This window comes from Microplitis demolitor, chromosome 2 (assembly GCF_026212275.2).
Source record: "Microplitis demolitor isolate Queensland-Clemson2020A chromosome 2, iyMicDemo2.1a, whole genome shotgun sequence".
Lineage (NCBI taxonomy): Eukaryota > Metazoa > Arthropoda > Insecta > Hymenoptera > Braconidae > Microplitis > Microplitis demolitor.
Window position 1 is genome coordinate 8,589,367 of NC_068546.1, and position 5,741 is coordinate 8,595,107.

Genomic DNA, 5,741 nt, shown 5'->3' on the forward strand with positions numbered 1-5,741 from the left:
GGGTGTGGAGGAAGAAAAGGCGTACGTGAAGTTCTTGGACCGAAACTTCTAGAACAATGACGAAGACTCAAAAAAAAAGACGATGGTAAGAGCTACGGGTGGCTGAAAGAGATCCGACCCCATGCTATCAGATAGGAGTTATTTTAGTCTGTTAATTACGGTTTATTAATTAGATTTATGGTATAGGTGGTTATTAATTACTGATCCTTTTGTCATTATCTTTCGATTGGATATAGTCATTTCCTCCTATCGTCAGTGGTTTAAATGTTACACCTATTTTTAATTACAATATTCAATAAATGGAAACTATTATTAGGTTCATAGATAGACGTGCGGTAGAGGATTATTGTGATAATTTCAATTTTTTATTGTGTCAATTATTTGTCGAGTTATTTAAAGTTGAATTTAGCGATACAGTCGTGTGTGTTAGAGAGAGAAGATGATCGTAGTGAGTCATGCGCCACGCCTTAGAACGAAGATTCTAGATCCAGCTTAATGTTATTAGGTGAGCCTTACTTTAAGTGGTTAATTACCGATTACTAATTAGGTTTGGGGTATAGATGGTTATTGATGATTAATTCTTTCGTTATTAGTTTTCGATTGATTATAGTCATTCCTTTCTACGGTTATTGGTTGAAATGTTATACTCATTTATAATTATTGCGGGGTAATTATTAACTAATCTGGAATTATTATCCATTCAATTAGATAAGTTATTTTACCAGATTATTGTGATATGTTTAGTTGGTCGATATTTTAATTAGTTGAGTTATTTAAGCTAAAATTTATCGATATAATTGTATGTTAGAGAGAGAAATGACGAAATACGTCAGGCGATACGTCACAAGAAGTAGTGGTAGCAACAGGATGAGTCATAAGCAACGCTTTGAGAGAAGTTTCTAGAGTTGAGTTAATGTATTAGATCAGTCTTATTTTGGATGATTAATTTCAGATTATTCATTAGGTTTAAGGTGTAGATTTTTATTGATTATTGATCCTCTCGTTATTGTCTTTCGATTGATTATAGTCGTTTTGTTTTACTGTTATTAGTTAAAGGCTATCTTATTTTCAATTATTACGGGATAATTATTAGATAATCTGGAAGTATTATTAATTCAGTTATATAAGGTTTTTTACCGGATTACAATGATACTTTTGGTTTCTCATTATTTTAATTATTTACCGAGTTAGTTGAAGTCGAAATTATCGGTATACTCGTATGAGTTAGAGAGAGAAATGACGAGATACATCACGTGGTACGTCACAAGAGAATCTTCCTCGATTATGTTCGCGATCCTCGGAGTCACCAACGTGATATCAAGGAAAGATTCCCGGTATCCTGGTCTTCTAAAAGTCGTCGTATTTTCGGTGTTCAGTACTATGAGGTCGAGTCTTGCGGCAAAGTCTGCTACTTCGTGGCCTCTAGTGTCAGAGAACTCAGCACCCCATTTAGCCGATTTCGCATTGAAATCACCAGCCACGATGACTTCCTGGTTGAACTTGCCGATGGCGTCCTCTATGTCTGCCACTTTTTGTCGGAACGTCCTAATCCCTTTATCGGGTGAAAGGTAGACGCTCATAAAGTAGGTGGTGGGGGTTTTGATCCAGACGAATCCTGATCCGCTTTCGCTGTTGTCGACGGTGATGTTCTTAGTGTTAGTGATCTAGATTGCTGCTGTGTCAGATTTATCAGCGAACCATGCTCTATCTTGGATGCTGAGCTGTTGTTCGCAGATAAAGCAGATGTCAATTTTGTCTTCGAAGATACGTTGGCGCACTAGATTTCACGCCGAAGTACACCTGTTCAGGTTGCCTAGTAATAAGCGCGTCATTTCTGCTTTCTCGTGACTCCGGTAAGTGCGGTGTGGATTGCCTTACAAGCCCCGGAGCCTGCTATATGACATAAGCCATCTTTGTCCGATGTACATAGGAAGCATTTTGGCTTCTCCGTGCAGTTTACGGACTTGTGGTCATCTCCGCCACATTTGTAGCAACATTTGCTTCTGTCCAGTCTCGTACAGTTGCGCGTCTGATGTCCAAAACCAAGGCATTTAAAGTATCGGGTTACTTTCGTAACAGGGCGTATGTGACAGTTAACCTATCCGATCCTTATACGGACCGTGTCAAGGATCTTGATCGCGTCAGTCTCGTCTATCTTGCAGAAGGCTGCCCGATTGCCTCGTGGTGTAAGTTTTGTCAAATCCACACGTTTTATCTCCATCTGCCGATGTTTGCGGTTGCTGTATTTATCACCGCCGTAAAAGCTGCAATGGCTTTAGTCTTTCGACCGATTTCTAGGAGAACACCCCCACGCTTTGTTTGTTTAATATACTTTATGTTTAATCCAGTCTCTAACAAGTTAACCTTGGACTTGATTTCCTTGAGGAGATCGGCGGACGTTCACTCTTCAGCTGGTTGGACAAGTACAGCCTTACTTCTTATCTTCTTCCTCCTAGTTTTCTTAAAGCCACCTTTACTTGGCTGGTTTTGGGCTTCAGTAGATTCAGCCGCTGGCTCCTGTTTTGTTTCCTTCTTCTTTTTTTGCTGAGTCACTTTGGTCAAGGCGTCCTCTCGGGCAGTCTTTTTCTGTGCTGGCTTGTCAATTCCTAAGGAAGGGCTGGGCGTAGAAAGCTGCCTCTTCTTGTTGTTGTCCTTTCCCCACTGGGCTGGTTTTCCGGGAGTAGCCAAAGGTGGCTGCAGTTTTTTGGTCAGACCAAGAGTTGTTCGGGTCGCTGACGCCGATATGCCTGGTAACTTGTTGGCCAGCCTATATGCCGTAGCAATGGACGTAACCAACTTTCTGATCTCATGGTGGAGATTTCTTTTGTCCTTGATAAAATCAGCTAACTCTTCGATCTTGCTACCGGGCCGCTCCATTGGCGATTTTTTGCCGGTGACGGTCGGTAGAGAGTTGATCCTTTCTCGGTAAGGATGAGTAGTAGCGGGAGTAATGAGTCTTCCACTTTTTGAGTAACATTTTTTGCTTATCCGTTTACTTCCATCTGGGCTATTTTCTTACCCCTTTTTGCGTTCCGGTAATATGTTTAGCCTGGTTCCCTACCGTCGTTCCAGTAGCATAATCGACCTGGTTTCCTACCGTTAAGTTGAGTGTTAGGTTGCTTCCCGACAACCCATAGAGCTTGCGATGGCCACCGGGGCTTGCACACGATCGGAACCGTCGGCGGTGGTAGCCAGTGTTGGCGTGTCTGCGTGGGGTATGTCATTATTTCTACCACTCATTTCATCGGTGTTGCTTTTTGGTTGTTTTATAGAGGTGTCCTTCCTCCTCACACCTGTTTTGGTCTGCGAGGGCTATTTTATCTCACTCCCACCCGCCGGAAGTCCAGTAAGGGCATTCCCCTGTCTGCCACCTGCGGACGCGCTCTCTAGGAGTTGGGTTTCTCCCGAGAGATCTATCTATTTATTTGACATTAATAACCCAAATAATGTGGAAAGTTCTTCACTATTTTAGACGTCCCACGGCGGAGTGTGGTAATTCAAAATAGGCGTTATTGCCCTCCACGGGTAAATGATAACAACTAAAATCAACAATTATTTAATTTCATAGGACAGAAGTTCATCTCCGTTTGACAGGAGACCGATACCTCACTTATTTTAGACATACGTGTGCTGCGTATCTACTTTTTTCTACCGTAATTGTATAAAAGCGAAATGTGAGCATGAGCTCACATTAGCAGGCTCTTAAACATGAAGTGCATGTGGGTGTGAGTCTTAGATCTAATACAGCAATCATAAAAGCGTGCTGTCAGTCATCTCCATTTGATTCATCACCTTCTGGTGATTAAATCAATGTGCAAGCTAAAATCCTTCGGACATATTGGCCAATCAAGAGGAGATACACCTCACTCACCCAGCAGTAGTTACTTTAACCTATTACAGGTTGAAGTAGTAATGGCAAAATCCACGGAAAAAGTGGTCAATAGAGCGCTCCACCTCTTTTACTAGCTAAAATCAACACCATAATGTGATCCACTGGGAAAAACCAATAATCTCCACTGGGTCTTCAGCTCCTCTCAACGTGGGTGAGGAAAACCGAATCGGGTGCCAGTTTGTGTACCTCTACGAACGATACATTTCAAATAATAAATAAATAATAAGCGGCCCTCCCGGGTTTCATGATACGGTTGAAACACATTATTAAAAGAGCATAAACGTAGTCGATAGCAAGTAGTTTTACTATATTTAGAGGTTATATCCACTGGTAATTTTGAAAAAATCAAAAATTTTTTTTTGCATATTTTGAATATATATATATTCGAGAATATTGTCTGTAAATTTCAAAGTAATCCGGTAAATAGTTTCGGAGTAATGAGCGCATTTGCACAGATGTCTCCGAGCGTTTAAAAGTAGGCAGAACCGTAGCCCGGAGTAGCAGCTGCTCGTCTATTGTATTACCCTTATGCCCTTGTCCATCTTTCTCGCAATGACTTTCTCCTTAGAATAAGAATATCAAATGAATATTTTATACCTGGAAGCTATAATTAGAAGTTTTAAGGACCAAGAAAATCAATTTTATGAGTTTAGCGAACTGCCACGTTTTCAAGTCGTGCCAGTATTCTGCTCATTTTCTCAGTGTGTACATTGTTTTGTGTATAAAAATGCCTCGTGAAATCAGCAGAGAAAGTAGAAGACGTAGCGGTGCACAGTTATCACGACCGAATAAACGTAGAGTTGTTCATAATCCAAACACAGCGGAATATGATAAAAGTAGTTTCAGTGCGTCAGCAAAAAATTCAGGGCCCAAGACGAAACACTAGTGACTCGTGATACTTCGATTGAATATCGAATTATAAATTTTATTACAGTATTTGCGGCTATCATTGAATATGTCCAATGTAAATCGTGTAATGGACTAGTTAAATTTGAAACAACATCACATCGGGGACTTGGTTTTAAAATCGTTATCGTCTGTGATAAGTGTGATCCTCGTAGAGTAAATTCATGTGCCTTTGTCAAACATTCTTATGAAATAAATCGGAGATTTTTATTTGTTATGAAAGCTCTTGGGATCGGTTTAAAAGGTGTAACTCAATTTCGTGGATTAATGGATATGCCAGCTTTTATGCTACGGAGTACATATGACATGATAATGAAAAATATACACAAATGTGTAAAAATAACTACCGAAAAATTGCTAAAGACAGCTTGTACTGAGGAAAAAGAAGTGACGTCAAAAAGCCAGGGCGATGAAATTGCTGCCTACCTTGCTGCCGGCATGTTCAATGGAGGAAAAACATCTCTTTTATATTCTATAAACGCACTGGGACTATTGCTTGCACCTAATGCCCATGCTTACGTCGAAAAAGAGGACGCAGAGCGCATCTCCATGGCTGACGCAAGAGCGGAAGATTGCACGCGCAAGGGGAGAATGTCACGAAGGGAACAACAATTAGCTATAGTAGAAGCAAACGATGAAGCAAGGGTTCATCTTATGGCCCTGGAGTAGACGACTCAATGGAAGTTGGAAAAAAAATATTTTAACTTAGTTTAAATAATAGTTAAAACTTTAAATGCGTTTTCCTCGAAACGATGTTTCCAAAGTCGGTGAGGAATATTTCTCCGAAACGGCTTGACTGATTAACTTGAAATTTTTACAGGATCTTCTTAGATACTTTTGTCAGGTAATGATCGAAGGAATAAAGTTTCTGATGAAAATTTCGATTTTTAAGTCACTTTAAAGTGTAAATTTTGGTTCAAAAAAAAATTTTTTTTTTGGGAAG